The sequence below is a fragment of the Oryctolagus cuniculus genome, chromosome 2 (assembly GCF_051225735.1).
Source record: "Oryctolagus cuniculus isolate XC-2025 breed Fujian yellow rabbit chromosome 2, ASM5122573v1, whole genome shotgun sequence".
Taxonomy (NCBI): domain Eukaryota; kingdom Metazoa; phylum Chordata; class Mammalia; order Lagomorpha; family Leporidae; genus Oryctolagus; species Oryctolagus cuniculus.
Window position 1 is genome coordinate 90382659 of NC_142868.1, and position 17199 is coordinate 90399857.

The window sequence follows — 17199 nt, forward strand, 5'->3', positions numbered from 1 at the left end:
ACCAGATTCTGTCCCGGTTGCTCCTTTTCCAGGCCAGCTCTCTGCTGTGGCCCGGGAGTGCAGTGGAGGATGGCCCAAGTGCTTGGACCCTGCACCCTCATGGGAGACCAGGAGGAAGCACCTGGCTCCTGGCTTCGGATCGGCGCAGTGCACTGGCCGCAGCAGCCATTTGGGGGAGTGAACCAACAGAAGGAAGACCTTTCTCTCTGTCTCTCTATCACTGACTAACTCTGCCTGTCCAAAAATAAAATAAAATAAAATAAAATAAAATAAAATAAAGGGCCCAGGCTGGTGGGGTGGTCCTGGCTCGATGCAGACCCACAGTGTCCCCACTTTGCTTCTTTGCCATCTCCAAAGGTGTTTGTCTTTATCTACCTAACCTAAAGGCACTGCAGCTCTGAGTCCGTGCTGCCCACAGGAAGGGCGGGGCAGAGAATGCAGCGAGCAAGCGTTTCCTTTTAGAGAAACATCGCTGCATCCCCCCTCACTGACACTCTGGCGCCCCACCTTCCAGGCACCCCCAGAATGCCACCTGTCTTGAGAACAGGGTCTTTGCAGACACACTCAGGAAGCAGCGACGCTGAAGCAGGGGGGCCCCTAATCCAGGAGAACCAGTCTCCACACAGCAGCAGACATGCAGACACCTGCTGGGGAATGCCCTGTGAGTGTGCAGGCAGAGATTGGACAGGAGAGCCTGGCTGCAGGCACAGCATCTGAAGACAGCAGACAGGGGCAGGAGAGCGCTCCCCTGGGGATGCAGGGAAGGAACCAGCCTCCCACCACCTTGACTTGGACTTCTGGCCTCCAGAGCTGTGAGAACAGGAGCCCCGTTGTTCACGCCCCCAGACCACGGGCACCTGGTCAGCAGTGGCGCCAGGACACAAACAGTGAGTGATGGAGAAGCAGCACACACGCTGGCTCCCAAGTAAAGGTGAGGATTTAGTCATCCAGACACACCTAGTGGAAAGGGAAGTTAGAAATGTAGTGTGCAGCTGCCCTACGTCCTACAGACAGCCTCCCCAGAGGGGTGTCTGGGAGGGCAACCGCCACCACAACTGAAAACGTGTCCCTAAGAGGCGGAGTTTATTTATGCCTTCAAGTGTAAGAGAAGGGCAGGTGTCCTTTAGGGTAAGAGAGCAGTGATTAGCAATCCCAACAATTTAATAGCTATTGGTTTACTTACGCTTTCTGCTTATGTTTGCATCAATTTTGCCGATGAATTGTCTTTATTTTTATTACTTATTTATTTATTTATTTATTTATTTTTGACAGGCAGAGTGGACAGTGAGAGAGAGAGAGACAGAGAGAAAGGTCTTCCTTTTGCCGTTGGTTCACCCTCCAATGGCCACTGCGGCTGGCGTGCTGAGGCCGGTGCACCACGCTGATCCGATGGCAGGAGCCAGGTGCTTCTCCTGGTCTCCCATGGGGTGCAGGGCCCAAGCACTTGGGCCATCCTCCACTGCACTCCCGGGCCACAGCAGAGAGCTGGCCTGGAAGAGGGGCAACCGGGACAGAATCCAGCGCCCCGACCAGGACTAGAACCCAGGGTGCCGGCGCCGCTAGGTGGAGGATTAGCCTAGTGAGCCGCGGCGCCGGCCATGAATTGTCTTTAGAAAATTATCTGTCTCATTCGAGTTCTTGAGTACATAAAGTTATTCACAATATATATTTTTTAAAGATTTATTTTATTTATTTGAAAAAGTTACAGAGAGGTAGAGACAGAGAGAGGTCTTCCATCCACTGGTTCACTCCCCAAATGGCTGCCATGGCCGGAGCTGAGCCGATCCGAAGCCAGGAGCCAGGAGCTTTTTCCGAGTCTCCCATGTGGGTGCAGGGGCCCAAGGATTTGAGCCATCCTCTGCTGCTTTCCCAGGAGCATTGGCAGGGACTGGATCAGAAGTGGAACAGCTGGGGACTCGAACCGGTATTCATATCGGATGCTGGTGCTGCTGGCCAGGGCTTTAACCCACTGTGCTACAGCAGTGGCCCTGTTCACAATATTTTAAAGGTGAATTTTTATTTATTTTCATCTACTTGATGAAGTAACAGAGCAAGACAGATAGGAAGAGAGAGAGAGAGAGAGAGAGAGAGAGAGAGTTCCATCCACTGGCTCATTCTATAAATGCCTGCAACAGTCAGGACTGGGCCAGCCTGCAGCCAAGAGCCAGGACCTCCATCCGGGTCTCCCATGTGGGTGGCAGGAGCCTAAGTACTTGGGCCATCATCTACTTCACCCCCACCCAGGTGCATTGGCAGGAAGCTGGATCGGAACTAGGGGAGCCTGGACTGGAGCCAGGGCTCTGATATGGCATCCCAAGGGGCAGCTTCACCCACTGTGCCACAACACCAGACAGCACACTATTTAAAAATTTTCTGTGTAAATGGAGATGTATCCTTTCCATTTTCATTGGTCAGGCTTGCTAGAGATCTGTCTGGTCGATTTTACATGGATATTTTCTAATTTTTTAAAGCAGATTTTTAAATTATTTACTCATTCATTCATTCAAAAGGCAGAGTGACAGAGAAAGACGAGAGACAGAAACAGAGAGATAGGTTCCATCTGTCAGTTCACTCCTCAAATGCCCGTAAAGCCAGGGCTGGGTCAGGCCAAAGCCAGGAGGCTGGAACTCCATCCGGGTCTCCCACATAGGTGGCAGGAGCCTAAGTACTTGGGCCATCGTCTGCTGCTTTCCCAGGCGCATTAGCAGGGAGCTGCATTGGAAGTAGAACAGCCAGGACTTGAATCAGTGCTCATATGGGATGTTGGTGTCACAAGCAACAGCTTCACCCACTGTGCTACGGTGCTGGCCCCGTATCTTCTGGAGACAGTCTTTCCTGGAGCCTCCTGATTTACTCCAGTCTGGATTGGTTGCGTTCTACACTAATTACACAGCTGTCATTCTGGTATCTCCCTTCATCATCCCAGGAATTTCCTAACTTCTTCCCAGGATTGTTTTTTTTTTTTTTTTCTTCGTATTCCAAGGTTTCCCTTTCGTGATTTACTTCCTTATTTTGGGTGTGACACATTCTTTGGTAGCTTCCTGAGAGACAGTGCTTAGGAAATACTTTTGAAAAATTATTGGGGAGCCAGTGTTGTGCCATAGCAGGTTAAATTGCCTGCCACTTGTGACACCAGCATCTCATATCAGAGCAGGGTTCTGAGTCCTGGCTGCTCCACTTCCAACCCAGCTCCCTGCTGATGTGCCTGGGAAGGCAGTGGATGATGGTCGAAGTGCTTGGGCCCCCGCCACCCATGTGGGAGACCAGGAGGGAGTTCCCGGCTCCTGGCTTCAGCCTGGACCAGCCCTAGCCATTGCAGGCATTTGGAATTGAATCAGCGGATGGGAGCTCTCTGTCTCTATTGCTGTGCCTTTCAAATGAATGAATGAATACATAAAGCTATTAAATTCTTTACACATGGAAAAGTGGTTTTTCTCAGATGTGATTGCTACTTCAATTATGGTTTAAGATTTATTTTATTTATTTGAAAGGCAGAGTGACAGAGAGAGGGAGAAGGAGGGAGAAAGATCTTCCATCCATTGACTAAGTCCCCAAATAGCTGCAATGGCCAGTTCCAGGCCAGGCTGAAGCCAGGAGCCAGAACCTCCGTCTGGAACCTCCCACGTGGGTAGCAGGGGTCCAAGCACTTGGCCATCGTCTGCTGCCTTCCCAGGCGCATTGGCAGAAAGTTGGATCAGAAGTGGATGTCTAGGTTCCATTCCTGCTTTTGAGAAATCTGAATGCATTCTGTCTTGATAATGAGGCTATGACTGTGTCTTCCCTCTTCCGGAAACTTGAAGGATCCTTTCTTCAGCCCTAACATCATGAAATTCAACTAGGACGTGCTCGACATGGTTCTATTTTTTTTTTTTTTTTTTACAGGCAGAGTGGACAGTGAGAGAGAGAGAGAGAGAGAAAGGTCTTCCTTTGCCGTTGGTTCACCCTCCAATGGCCACTGCGGCTGACGCACCGGCACTGATCCGATGGCAGGAGCCAGGTGCTTCTCCTGGTCTCCCATGGGGTGCAGGGCCCAAGCACTTGGGCCGTCCTCCACTGCACTCCCGGGCCACAGCAGAGAGCTGGCCTGGAAGAGGGGCAACCGGGACAGAATCCAGCACCCTGACCAGGACTAGAACCCGGTGTGCTGGCGCTGCAAGGCGGAGGATTAGCCAGCTCCGGCTGGTTCTATTTTTATTCTATGTGTGGTGCACTAGGTGGGCCCTTTCCATGTGCAAATGTATGTCCTTTCATTCTGGGACTGTTTCTTGAACTATTTCTTTGACGTATTCCTTTCCTCTGAGTTCTGTTTCTAGAACTCCTATAATTTGAATGTTGGATCTCCTGGACTTGCTCTCCTGTACCCTAATTGTTTCTCTCATGTTACTGCTCTGTTTTGTTTGTTTGTTTGTTTGAGAAAAAAACAGTGTATCTTCAAACACAGCCATTATATCTTTGCTAGTCAGGAACACACAAATCACTCAGAGTGTTTCGAGCAGAAAGGGATTTAATACAGGGAATTGGGTGCAAACAAAAACATTGGAGGGGCTGGCATTGTGGCACAGCAAGGATCCCATATGAGCACCGGTTGGAGTCCTGATTGCTCCGTTTCCCATCCAGCTGCCTGCTAATGTGCCTGGCAAAGCAGCAGAAGATGGCCCAAGTGCTTGGCCCCCTACCACCCACATGGGAGACCTAGAAGAAGCACCTGGCTCCTGGCTTCAGATCAGCCCAACTCCAGCTGTTGTGGCCACTTGGGGAGTGAACCAGCGGAGACCTCTATCTATGTCTCTCCCTCTCTCTGTCTCTCTCTAACCCTGCCTTTCAAATTAATAAATAAATCTTAAAAAACAACCAACAGCAAGCTGGGCCCCATTCAGCAGTTTGGCTTCCTGTCCTCATTAGCCATGGGACTCTCACCAGGGCCTGTACCATGCTGTTTGGACTTTCAACCTCCAGAACTGAGAGCTATAGGAACCACTTTTCTCTATGAGGTTTTGTTACAGCAGCAGAAAAACTGATTAATATAGATGCCAAGGGCCCACAGGGGCAGTGGTAGTGGGGATGGCAGATGGTTAGGGGGGGATTTGTAAGATAAATAGCAGGCGACCCGTTGGATGGATATTAAGGATGATTTCTAATGGTGCAGTACAGACCTTAGGCAATGCGGGGGAAGAAGCAAGTTTGTTGGGATTATTTATTTGTTGACAGTTTTGTCAGTGGCTGCCTCTGCGTATCCTCTCCCAAGCTTCACAGGACAGGTGCGTGCCTGCTGACTCCGTGCTGGACAGGACTGGAACCTGGGGAGAAAGGGACAGGTAGGGCGTTCACCAGTGCGCAGGGCTACCTCCAGGCTGGGGCTCTCTGGAGTGGGCCTTCGGCAGCGTGCAGGAAATAGCGGTTCTCAGGTAGGTGTTTCCAGCCCATGAGGTGGGGGGGGGGTACCCAGATTCCCCCAGAGCTTGAGGCCCTTTGAGAAAACCAGAGAGAGGGGAACAGAGCATGAGAAAGAAAGACCAGGAAAAAGAGAGACAGACCCGGGGGAGGACTCCCTGTCCTTCTTTTGTTTGGTTATGATTCAGTCCTTTGGCAACTTCTGCTTCTGAATGTCCCTTGTCACCTGCTACTGCTGGGCTCCCCCAACCACCTCCACCAGAGGGGAGGGGATCCCCCGGGCACAAATCAGTCTTGGAGTCAGGTGGACAAACCGTGCCTTTCCTGAGATCCCACGGAACGTGTCCAGGGGGCGCCTGCTCTCTTCCCCCTCCCCTCAACCTGTCCAGGACCCCTGACCCCTCTTTTGCTTGCCCAGTAGGCCAGGCTGGGCGGTGCAGCCCCTGCCCAGAGTCAGCCTGAGCAGGTTGCAGAGGTGGGGCCTTGGAGTCTGGGTCCTGGAGGAGTCAGGTCAGAACCCCTACATTTTGTCCACAGAGGGCCAAGGCACAGAAAGCTGAGTGGGAATAGGTCAACTGGTGTCCCTGTGGCTCCTGGAGCAAGGTCCATCTGTTGGCTGTTGTGGTCTTGTTCACGCTCCCTCTTCTTGCTTGCTTTAGGCAGGCACAGGATAGTGGGACTTCATGACCTGTGAAACCCCACTCCAACCCTTACATTCCAGAGATGGGGCCAGAGAGGCTAAGTCACTTACTCAAGGTCAAACGAGGAGTGTTTGTTTGTGGTTCCTCCTCCCCACTTCTGCAGGCTCCAGACAGCTTTAGGTGCCGGCTCAGGGAGCGAGCCAGCGCCAGGGTGCTGTTCTCAGTCCAGATATGGTGGGCCTTTTGGAGGGCACTGGGCACCCCTTGGTGTTTGGGGGGGGTCTCATCAAAGCCCCAGACCCAGCAGCTCTCTCCCCTGTGGGCCCCTGCACCTGCAATTTGGAAAATGAATAGGGACCTTGTTTGGGAGGAATGCCTTTCCTCTGGTGTTTGCTTTGGGTCCCCCCCCCCTCCATTCCTGGCTGCTAACCCAATATTTGGCTTTCTGTGAGCACTAAATATATTTCTTCATTTAACCCCCAGAATCCATGGTTTCCTACCTGCTTCCCACGGCCGGATCCACAGCCTGGAATGAAAACAGAACCCAGAGGGCATCGTCGGCCCAGGGCTGGGGGGCGGTGGCGGTTCCGGGAGGGAGGGGCCCCTCACCCACACAGGGCATCTCCAGACTTCCTGAGAGGAGGCTCAGGGGAGGGGGCTGACCCGCTTCTGCACCCCCCCGCAGCGCACGCAGCAGGGCTCTGCTCTCCTCTCTGGGCTGCAGCGCCTCCCACGCCCCAGGGCTGCAGGACCCAGTGCGGAGTTGCTCTCAGGGCCAAGGTGAAAACGCACACAGACCCATGCCGCCCCCAAGACCCCAACGCAGGGAGGGTGCCCCCACCTTCCAGCGCCCCTCACTGCGAAAAGTCAAGGCAGCCGCGCTAAATGAGCTAAATCCAACCAGGCAGTGGAAAATTCCCTGCCGGAGCCTGCCGGGTAGGAGCTGCGAGCAGTTAACACGGGGGAAAGGCACCTGGCTCCAGGTCGCCGCCCACCAAGCCCCTGGCTGCGGGGAGGAGGAGAGCCCAGAGCCAGGACCAGGGCCAAGATCAAGCTCCCCCCAGCCTTGCCCCAGGGTTAGTGCCTGCTCAAAATTCCCTGAAATCAGGCAGGCTTGGGAGCTGGTGGCAGTACATTCTGTCTCTGAGCAGGAAAACAGGAGCTTCCGACCACCTGATTTACAGCCTTGGCATGGTTTTGACACACAAATCACTGGAGGGAGGGAGGCGTACTTGTGGTTCTGCAGATGGGATCTGGCACGGTCGCTTCCTGCCTGGCTGGGCAGGCGCAGGCACACATGGCGGCCCAGGGAGAGGCTGCCTTCCTGCCTCAGAGGCTGCCCACTGCCTGCCCTGCCCCCTACCAGTGTGAGTAGGACCCCCAGTGGACAGTGTTGCAGGTTGAGGCCAGCAGGGGATGCGCAGGGCACAGGGGCAATGGAGCTGCAAGTCCTGGTGGCCAGTGGGGCCCCTTCTGGTCTTCTTTCATCCCCTGTGTTCACTTTACGGTGTGTCTATGAAGAGGGATGCAGAACACCAAGTCCCTGGTCTTGCACCTAGTTCCACAGGAAGAGGCAAGAGGATTGCAGCTGGTGTCCCACAGCAGGGACAGGTAAGAAGCCCTGGAGTGACAGAGGGTTCCCTGAGGCGGGGACAGCCATGTTTGTCAGGGATGCCCTCTGCGGGGACCGATTCCCTGGCACTTCTCTGGCTCGCTCCCCGGCAAAGCCTGCCCCTAGCGCTGTCTCCTGTTTCACTCTTAGATGAGCCAGGGTCATCCTCTGTCAGGAGCCATGAGGTTTTGTGGGGGGGCTGGGAACAGGCAGGGGTGAACCCTTTGCTGGTCTCCACCATCAGGCTTGCACTGAAAGTATGCTGCGTCGGGGTGGGCATTGTGGTCACAGCAGCCTTGGCCACCTCTTGGGACACCCACATCCCATACTGGAACGCCTGGGAGCGAGTCCTGCCTCTGCTTCCCATAGAGCTTGCTACTGTGCCTGAGAGGTAGCAAGTGATGGCCTGGGTCCTTTGGTTCCTGCCGCCTATGTAGGAGCCCCCAGTGGAGTTCCAGGCTTCTGGCTTTGGCCTCGCCTGGCCTATCCCTGGCTGTTGTGGGCATCTGGGGAGTGAACCACTGGATATCCCCTGTCCATCCCCCACTGACTCACTCACTCTGCCTTTCAAATAACTAAACAGAAACCTTAAAAAGCGTGGTATGCTTTGGGCATCAGGATATGGCTGATCTAACAGACTGGGCTTGGGTGTCCCCTTATCTGCATCCCACCCCCAGAACTGTGTGCTCCTCCTTGGGTTGGGGTAGTGTGTCATGTGACACCTTGCCTCCCTGCCACTCCTGCCAACCTGGACCGTCCAGACCACCACAAGTTCTCTCACCTGCTTCCCATGGGATGGGGCTTGGACACTGCTTCCCTCCCCTCCAAGAGCCACAGATGTCCCAGGCGCTGATTTGAGTGGTGGGGATACAATGAAGGAAAGCTCGCCTGGCTCTGAGAGTTTGCATTTGACAAACACTGCATGGTAGACGGAAACTTGGTGCCTGCACTTAGCACTTGCACCCAACTTCCCTCCCCCTGGGGCCTATGGGGTGGTCAGGGAGGCACTACTGCCACTGGCACAGCTGAGATGGGACCCAAAGCTCAAACTCCTAGTGGTCTGCCCACATTTAAAAAAGAATGATTTATTTATTTATTTGAAAGGCAGAGTTACAGAGAGAGTGAGAGAGGTCTTTCATCTGCTAGTTCACTCCTCAAATGGCTGCAATGGCAGGGGCTGGGCCAACCCAGAGGACAGGAGCCAGGAGCTGCTTCCAGGTCTCCCATGTGGGTGAAGGAGCCCAAGCATTTGGGCCATCTTCTACTGCTTTCCCAGGCCATAACAGAGAGCTGGATCAGAAGAGGAGCAGCCAGGACTTGATCTGGCACCCATGTGGGATGCTGGTGCTGCAGGCGGTGGCTTTACCTACTAAGCCACAACCCTGGCCCTGGCCCACATTTTCATTATCAGCCAGTGGAACTTGGGTTCAAACCCTGCTCTTGCCGCTGTGGCCTGGGCCCACTTTTTTTTTTTTTTTTTTTTTTAAAGATTTATTTATTTATTTGAAAGGCAGAACTACAGACAGACAGAGAGAGAGGTCTTCCATCTGCTGGTTCCCTCCCCAAGTGGCCACAATGGCCGGAACTGCACTGATCTGAAGCCAAGAGCCAGGAGCTTCTTCTAGGTCTCTCACGTGGGTGCAGGGACCCAAGGGCTTGGGCCATCTTCTACTGCTTTCCCAGGTCATAGCAGAGAGCTGGATTGGAAGTGGAGCAGTCGGGACTTGAAGCGGTGCTCATATAGGGTGCCGGCACTGTAGGAAGCAGCTTTACCATCACGCCACAGCTCCAGCCCCTTGGACCATTTTCTTCTCTGTGAAAGACCAGCCTCAGTGGCTGGCTGTGAAGATCAAGTGCACTCAGAAGCTATGCTACGTAGTTCATCTTCCTCTTCTTGGCCCTAGGAGTATGACATCTGTCCTTCTCCCCTGGCCTTGGTTCTTAGGAGAGAGCAGGGGACAGGGGCAGGATTGGTGGGGAGGGAGAGACCACACTTTGGTAGCTTTGGTAGCATAGGACCCCATCCTCAGCTCGTCCCAGTGGGAGAGGGTTGGGCACACTGCTTTCCTGCCCTCCCTGCTGGTGGAGGCAGCCTATGGAACTGGTGACAGATTCCTCTGAAAATATGAACGATGCGATTGTGCGCTTGACAGAGAAAAGACTTCAGGTCGAGGAGATGTTTTCAATGGCCGTAATCCCGAGACAGAGCCGTTCCCTGAGTTAACAAACAGAGACCCGGGCGCCGGCTTCTCTCTGATGGTCCTGCGGGCACTTGTAGGGCTGCAGAGAGCTGTTCTTGGCGCAGGCGGATGGATCTTGTCTAAAAGCTTTTATTCTCTTCTTCATCTTAATCACCTCCTACCTCCTGGAGGGAGCTGGGATTCCTAACTCAGCTTCTCGGACAACAAAGGCAGTTAACGGAGTCCTGGTGGGTGAGGTCCCAAACCAGAAAGCTGGGTCTTCACGGAGCTCCCTAGGAGCTTCCGCCTGGCCCTGCCCCAGCGTTCAGAAACATCTGAGGGCTGGGTTCAAAGGGGTCCAGAGGAGTTTAGGAGGTTGTGTGTGTGTGTTGGGGGGTGGGAGTGGACAGAGAAAAGCCCCTCCTCACCAGCTTATCAGCATTTAAGAAGACGCTTGCAAGCCGGCTGAATGCAGAGATGGCCCCTGCAGAATGTTTGCTTGGCAGCCATTGCATTTTTGAGGTTCCCCTGGGCACTGGGGGTTAAGGTGAGTAGGGCAGTTGTGTGTCCAGGCTCACCCACGAGGAAGGAGAGCCCCACACTAGGAAGTTACTTTTGATGCCATTGAGAACTGACTGGGAAAAGGCAGCCAGTGTGACGCAATCGTGGCCTTCAGCCACAGGACAGCAAGAGTGGGTGGGGGTGGGAGTGGAGGGTGAGGTTTAGGAATTGTTGGTGGCAGGAGGGGGGTTCGACACTGCTTGGGGTGCCCACATCCCACACTGGAGTTCCTGGGTCGGATCCCAGCTCTGCTTCCTGCTAATGCATCCTGAGAACAGCAGGTGACGGCTCTGATACGTGGGCCCCTGCCACGCAATGTGGGAGACCTGGATGGAATTCTCGGCTCCTGGCTTCGTCCTGGCCCAGCCCTGGCTATTGTGGACACTTGGAGAGTGAACCAGTGGGTGGGAGATCTTTCTCTGTCTCCTTGCCTTTCAAATAGTAATAATAATAATAATAATAATAAATAGGAAATTAAAGGTGGGGACAATGTTGTCCAGGAAACGTCTTGGGGGAAGATGACCCTGTCTTCCAAAAACCTAGAAGCACTTTCCAGCCTGCCTTAGGGTTCTTAAGTAGGAACCCAAGACAGAATCTTCTGGTCTACCGGCGCTGGCTCTGGGATTGCTGGGAGAGTGAGTGAGCCTGGCTTGGAGCCCACCCTCAGGCACCGAGGCTCTCACTGGGTGGCGCCTGGCCGGAGGTTGGTGTCAGCTAGGCCAAGGTCCTGCCCATTGACACCACAGCCGGCTGGGCCACAGGGCAGCTCCTGGGGGTAGGGGAGTGAGGTCAGAAAGACACACTGTAATTAAATCTTTTTTTACCTCCGCCTCACCCCCAGCAGGAAGTTATTCTTGGTGTTCAGTGTGGGGGAAGAAGGGGTGGGGAGTGAAGCGAGGGTGCTCTTGACCTGGTGGCCTTCCCGTGACTGGGCGGAGAGGTGCAGAGATGGGAGGAGAGATTCCCTTGAGCGTCTTCTCACAGAGGCCAGGATGTCTTGCCGCTGTCTTTCCAGACGCTTCTGTGACGTCGGAGCAGAGAGAGGGCCGGAGCGTGGAGTGCTGGCCTCTGCCACCTGAGCCCACCAACTCCAGCCCCTCCCCACCGCCTGTCCTCTTTCCTCGGACGTCGGGGTTGAACGTGGACCATATCTCAGGGAGGAAAATAGGGCAAGTCCACTTGTGTGGGCCGTGGCAGGTGGGGCTGTGTCTTCCAAAGTGGTGGCTTGCTTTAGGCTTTGTCATCAGCTCCTCCTCCCCTCCCCCTCCCCCTCCTCCACCCCCAACCGGAGTCACACAAAGGCCCACACTGCAGGGCTGAAGACACTGAGCGAGAAACCAGAGGCTGAGAATTAAGCAGCTTCGCCGGCTCTGTCTTCTTGCAGGGACTCCTAGGAAGAGCTGTTTATTCCTTCTCCCTTCTCCCTCGGGTGTTCTGTCTCCATCAATCCCTGAGCCTTCCTCTCCTCTTCTCCCCAGAACCGGAGCCAGGGCCAAGGAAGTGCAGCCAAGAGTGCAATGTGCTCCAGTCCCCCGCGGCAAGGATTCCAGTGTCTCCCATTCAACAGGAGCCAAAGTCTACAGGAAATCGGACGTGGGGTCCAAGTTCTTGGAGCAGGGATCGCAAGCACTTCACCCTCACGAAGAAAAATGACCGCCACAGAGGGAGCTGCTCCAGAATGAAGACCTCGGATCCTGTCCCCCTGCTCCCCTGCTCCCGCGACTCCTTGGTGGCTGCGCTGGCCTCCACTTGCCTTTGATAAAAGCCTCACCTCCAGGTCCTTGGGAGCAGTGCCTTCCTCTCCGAGCCCCCTCCCCTCTCTCCACCCCACCTGTGGAGTCAGCTGGAGCCTGCAGCGAGCCCACCTGTGTTTATGCCATTTCCTTTCCACAATTAGTCGTCAGTCATCCTGACTGGGGCAGCACCTTGCAACGGAACGGGGTATCTCGGAGGTGGGCGAATGCGTGGGCGTGGGGAGAGGGCAGGCAGGGCCCTTAGCCTGGATGGTGGCCCAAGGGGCCCAGCCCTGCCCTCACATCCAGAGCCTCCTCCTCACACCCTCCACATCACCCACTCCCCAGCCTTGTTCTCTTGTCCCCTCTGCTGCCTTAACTCTGTCTTCACCACTCCCTGCCACCCCCACCTGCCCTGGGCTCCTGCTAGTTTGCATTGCAGACTGCGGTCTCGCCCCTTCCCTAACTCCCAGCACGAAGCTGGAGTGATCCTTGTCAACCGCAGTGTGGCTGAGCCGTCCATATCGGGGTCCTGCAGCAGGTCCCGCAGCCTTCACGGCAGTGGGCGCGAGGCTCTGTGCGGCTCTTCTGCTAACTGTGGGGTGGGGCTCTGCTCACTGCTCTCCTCTCCCGCCTCACATGCTGGGCTCCTGTTTTTACCCTCACTGGTGCTCTCACCCTTGCCTCTGGATTTTTTTTTTTCTTAAAGATTATTTATTTATTTGAAAGTCAGAGTTACACAGAGGAGAGGCTGAGAGAGAGGTCTTCCATTTGCTGATTCACTCCCCAATTGGCTGCCACAGCTGGAGCTGCGCTGATCTGAAGCCAGGAGCCAGGAGCTTCTTCTGGGTCTCCTGGCCATCTTCCAATGCTTTCCCAGGCCACAGCAGAGAGCTGGATTGAAGTGAAGCAGCTGGGACTCGAACTGGTGCCTATATCGGCTGCCGGCACTGCAGGCGGGGCTTTACTGCTAAGCCACAGCGTCAGCCCTGCCTCTGGATCTTTGCACAAGACCCTCCCTCTACTGAATACCCCTCCTTCCCTATGTAAGCGTTGCGGGAACGTACACTAATACAAACACACGCATACACACACGTGGCAGGCATGCACTCGCATCATCTAAAGCCTATTCCTGGCTCAACTCCCTTCTGGGGTTGCAATTTTCAGGAAGAATTTTTGAGGGAGCCCCTCCTCCAGCACCACTAAGTCCCACCTCACACAAAACACACACCTTCTGGGTGGGTGATCCTGTTGACAACTTCCTCCCCCTTGTGAACTCTTGTCTGGGTACTTTGCAAGGTCCCTTCTCTGTTGGTAATAGGGTAAGGGCTCTGCTATTAGAGGACTCTATTGCTCCGTCTCTGTGCTTTGTGGAAAATCAACTGCATCCCTTGCTCTAAGTCTGCAGAAAATGGCGTTGGCATCAGCGAATCAGAGACATTGTTTTAGGGGGATGTTACCAGATTCGAGTCAATGAGTTGGGTAGAAGTGTCCTTGCTCCTCAGGGAGGTCTCTGGGTCAGAGGGTCTCTTTACCCTGGATTTGGAGGAAGAAGTAGGAAACCTGGCAGCTGTCACTCAAGTAAAGCTAATCCTGCAGAAGGCAGAGCCAGAGGACCAAAAGGAAGGGGATCCATCATGTTCCTCCAAAGAGCAGCTGAACTGAACCCAACCTGAAGCCGGCACTGGCCGGTATTCCTAGGCGTGTATGCCTTAAATCACTTCTATGATGTAGGCCGGTTTGAATCGGCTGTTTCTGAAGCATGCAAGAAATCCTAATGTACCTGCTCTTTATCTCCCCTGGTTTTTTCTTTCTTTTTTTAAAGATTTATTTATTCATTTGAAAGACAGAATTATAGAGAGACAGAGAGAGAGAGAGAGAGAGAGAGAGAGAGCGAGAGCTTCAATCTACTGGTTCATTCACCAAATGGCTACAATGGCTGGGGCTGGGCCAGGTTGAAGGCAGGAGCTGGAAGCTCCATCCAGGTCTCCCTTGAGTGCAGGAGCCCAAGGATTTGGGCCATCCTCTCTGCTGCTTTTCTCAGGTGTATTAGCAGGGAGCTGGATTGGAAGTGGAGCAGCTGGGATTGGAACCAGCGCTTGGATATGGGATAGTGGTGTTGCAAGTAGCGGCTTAACCCACTGCACCACAATGCCAGCCCCTCCTCTGATTTTTTTCTTTTCCCTCTGGGCACTCCCCTCTGCGCTGTCCAGGTTCTGTTCCCATTCTCTTGTATGATGGTGCTCCTCCGAGGTTTATCCTTGTTGTCACAAACCTGGTGATGTCTTCCATGATGACATTTGCCACACCGCTGCCTTTCAAATCTGTGACACCAACAGCCCAGGCAGGAATATGCAGCAGCTTGGTAACATCTCTCATTTGTCCCACAAATGCATCAGACTCAACAAGTTCAAGACTGAAGTGTTCATCGTCTGCCACATATGTGTTCCTGATCCTGAATTCCCAACCTTGATTAATGAGCTCAACTACCCATCCTGGTGTTTCAGCCAGAAGTTGGATGTCATCTTCCTTCTGTTTGTCAAAGTAAAGCTTCAGTGATCCATATTTTAACATACTTATTTATTTTAAGGGCAGAGAGAGAGAGAAAAAGAGACGGATGGAAAGAGATCTTCCATCTGCTGGCTTACTTCACCAAATGCCCACAACAGTCGGGATTAGGGCAGGCTGGAGCCAGGAACCTGAAATTCCATCCAGATCTCCCATGTGGGTGGCAGGGACCCAGAGGGTTGAGCCATTATCTTCTGCCTCTCAGGGGGTGCATTGGCAAGAAGCAGGATGGGAAACAGAGCAGCTGGGACTCAAACCAGGCACTCCAACATGAGGTTGTGGGTGTCCCAAATAGCAACCACTGTGCCAAACACCTGCCCCATCCCCCTCCCTCTTGCATAACCTCCCGCACGCAGGCAGTGGCACGTCCCATCCTCCCACCGACCTCCTCACCCATCGCATCTGCCCGGCTGTGTGGTCCCCGCCCACCTGCACTGCTGTTGTTCAGCTGTCTCATCTCTAATCTGCCCTCACTGCTGTCAACCATCTTCTAAAATGTAAATGTGACCACTCATGGCATCTGCCGACAGCCTGTTTCCTCTGGCTCCCAGAACCATTGCCAGTCTAACTCTTTGACCTTCTAGAAGTTTCTAGGCCTCTGTTTATGTCACTGCTCCTGTCTCTCCAGGCAAACTTCCCGTCTTCAGGTGTGGGTGCCCCCCAGGCTGGCTGCTCCCTTCTGTGTCCATGGAGACTTAAATGCTGGCTCCTCTCTTAAGCGTATCACATGGTGTCAGCTTTGGGAGGCGAGGAGCCTGCCCCTCAAGCCTCCCACACATCGACCTACCTGTCTGTTCTTCACCTCCTGCCTTAGGCTTTGAGCTCAGGGGGGTAACACGCCCCTTACCTCTGTATCCACGGTCCTGGCACAAGCCCTGGGCCTCGAGCAAGGGCTCAGGAGTTCTGCTACATGAATGAACGAATGAGTGAGGGAACTGGAGCTCTAGCCTGGAAGATCCTCCCCAGGAGCTACCCTGCAACGTGGCCTCTATCCAGCCTGGAGATGAGCATCCCCTCCAGGGCAGAGGCACACTGTGCAGGGGGCTCCCGGGCTGTCGGCCGCCCCAGGCTTGGGGGTCCCTGCAGGAGGTGGCCCCACCCTTCAGGGTGAGGGGTGCATTGTTCATCTTCCCACTGCTGTAAGGAACTATCCGAGACAGCCCAACTTTATGGAGAAAAGAGGTTTGCTGGGCTTGCAGCTTCAAGTGCATGGTGCAGGCAGAGGCTCAGCCCCCCAGAAAGGCCTCTGCAGGCTGCATCGCAGCTTGGCTGATGGTGATGGCAGGAGCGTGTGTTGGGGGCAGGAAGGGGCACATGCGGACACTGGAAGTCACAGAGCAGGAAGGGCTGGGTTTGCTCCTACCGTGATGACTCTCTTGTGAGAACTACCATGGTTGCCCCAAAACTGCTATCAACCCTCACAAGGGCAGGGCCCCCTCGGGCCTCCCACTAGGCCCCACTTCCAGAAGGATCCACAGCTTCTCCCCCTGCCACTGCCCAGAGCTTTGGAGGATACTGAACCACATCCAAACCACAGCAAGGTGGGAAGGAGAGGCCGTGGAGGGCCCTGGAGGTTGGCGCAGGCGTGGGCAGGAACTGGGGCTCACTCTCCTCGCTGCCAGATCTACCCTGGAATTCTGGGACGGTTAGGACGGCTTGGATCTCTAGGATTCCCAGGAAAATGCCTTTTGCCGCTCTAGGGGCAGCTGTGGGTACGGGGAGACATCCAGGCTGTCCAGGAGCGAACGAGGCACAGAAGCAGGTACTAAAGGGCCTACTGTGCAGGGCCCTGGCCCCTGCTGCCCACCAGCCCACCAGCCCACCAGCCCACCAGCCCACCAGCCGTCCATCACTTTGAGAAGGGTTGAGGATGACGGTTGGAGGCAGGCGGGAGGCGTGGGGGAGCCCCACTCGGATCAGCTGATCCCTGGCCGCTGCAGCTGGCGAGAGGGCACCGGTTTTAAATTATGAGTTCTGAATTCTGATGAAAACTACTGATAATAACAACCACATGACGAGAACTCACCGGGATGCCTAATCCTCTCTGCAGCAGGCCCCTTAATGAGGTCACGTTCCTGGGCGGTGCGGGATTGGATTTCCAGCGAGTGTCAGAGCCCCGCCTCCAGCCACTCCTCTCCTGCTCTGCCCGGTTAATGCCCTCCTGGCTGTGACGTCGGCAGGAGATGCATCTGAGCCCGGCCTCAGTGGGTGTGCAGAGGGCCCCCGAGGGGGCCTAGGGCAGGGTTATGACGCTTGGCAGGGGTCCCTGCTCCCACCGCCCACGTGACTGGGGCTGGCTCCCTCCGTTCCCGAGGGGAGGCCCTGTTCTTTTTGATCGCTGGCGAAAAGAGGAGGAATCCGGGAATGTGGGGATGAGAAGGAGCTTCGGAGAAGCAGACTCAGCAAACAGCAACTCAGAAGCCACACGCAGTCTACTCTGCAGCCCCAGGCCACAGTCACCACGTGCAGGCCTCTCCCGACCCTGCTGGCTAGGTGGAGGACACGTGCAACAG

General features: G+C 54.6%; 2 long non-coding RNA genes across 8 annotated transcripts in view; one reads left to right on the forward strand and one right to left on the reverse strand.

The window, feature by feature from the left end:
• Window positions 1-14683, forward strand: part of LOC149127892 (uncharacterized) — a 36836-nt gene extending 22153 nt beyond the window's left edge. Inside the window, exon 2 of one of the 3 annotated variants that reach the window (XR_016229108.1) lies at window positions 11864-14683. This is a non-coding gene — a long non-coding RNA (uncharacterized LOC149127892). Of the gene's footprint in view, window positions 1-32; window positions 218-5245; window positions 5380-11863 lie in introns of those variants that run through there. The other 2 variants (XR_016229109.1, XR_016229110.1) reach the window with 2 other exon arrangements.
• Window positions 1706-7624, reverse strand: LOC103352164 (uncharacterized). 5 transcript variants are annotated; one of them, XR_016229105.1, is made up of 5 exons: window positions 6874-7192; window positions 6533-6558; window positions 6143-6364; window positions 5154-5297; window positions 1713-1988 (listed from the first exon to the last, which is right to left on the reverse strand). It is a non-coding gene; the product is annotated as an uncharacterized LOC103352164 (long non-coding RNA). The 5 variants fall into 5 exon arrangements; XR_016229104.1 differs by having other exon boundaries at window positions 1708-1988; window positions 5154-5467; window positions 6533-7620; XR_007913969.3 differs by having other exon boundaries at window positions 1715-1988; window positions 6533-7184.
• Window positions 14684-17199: the final 2516 nt, after the last annotated feature.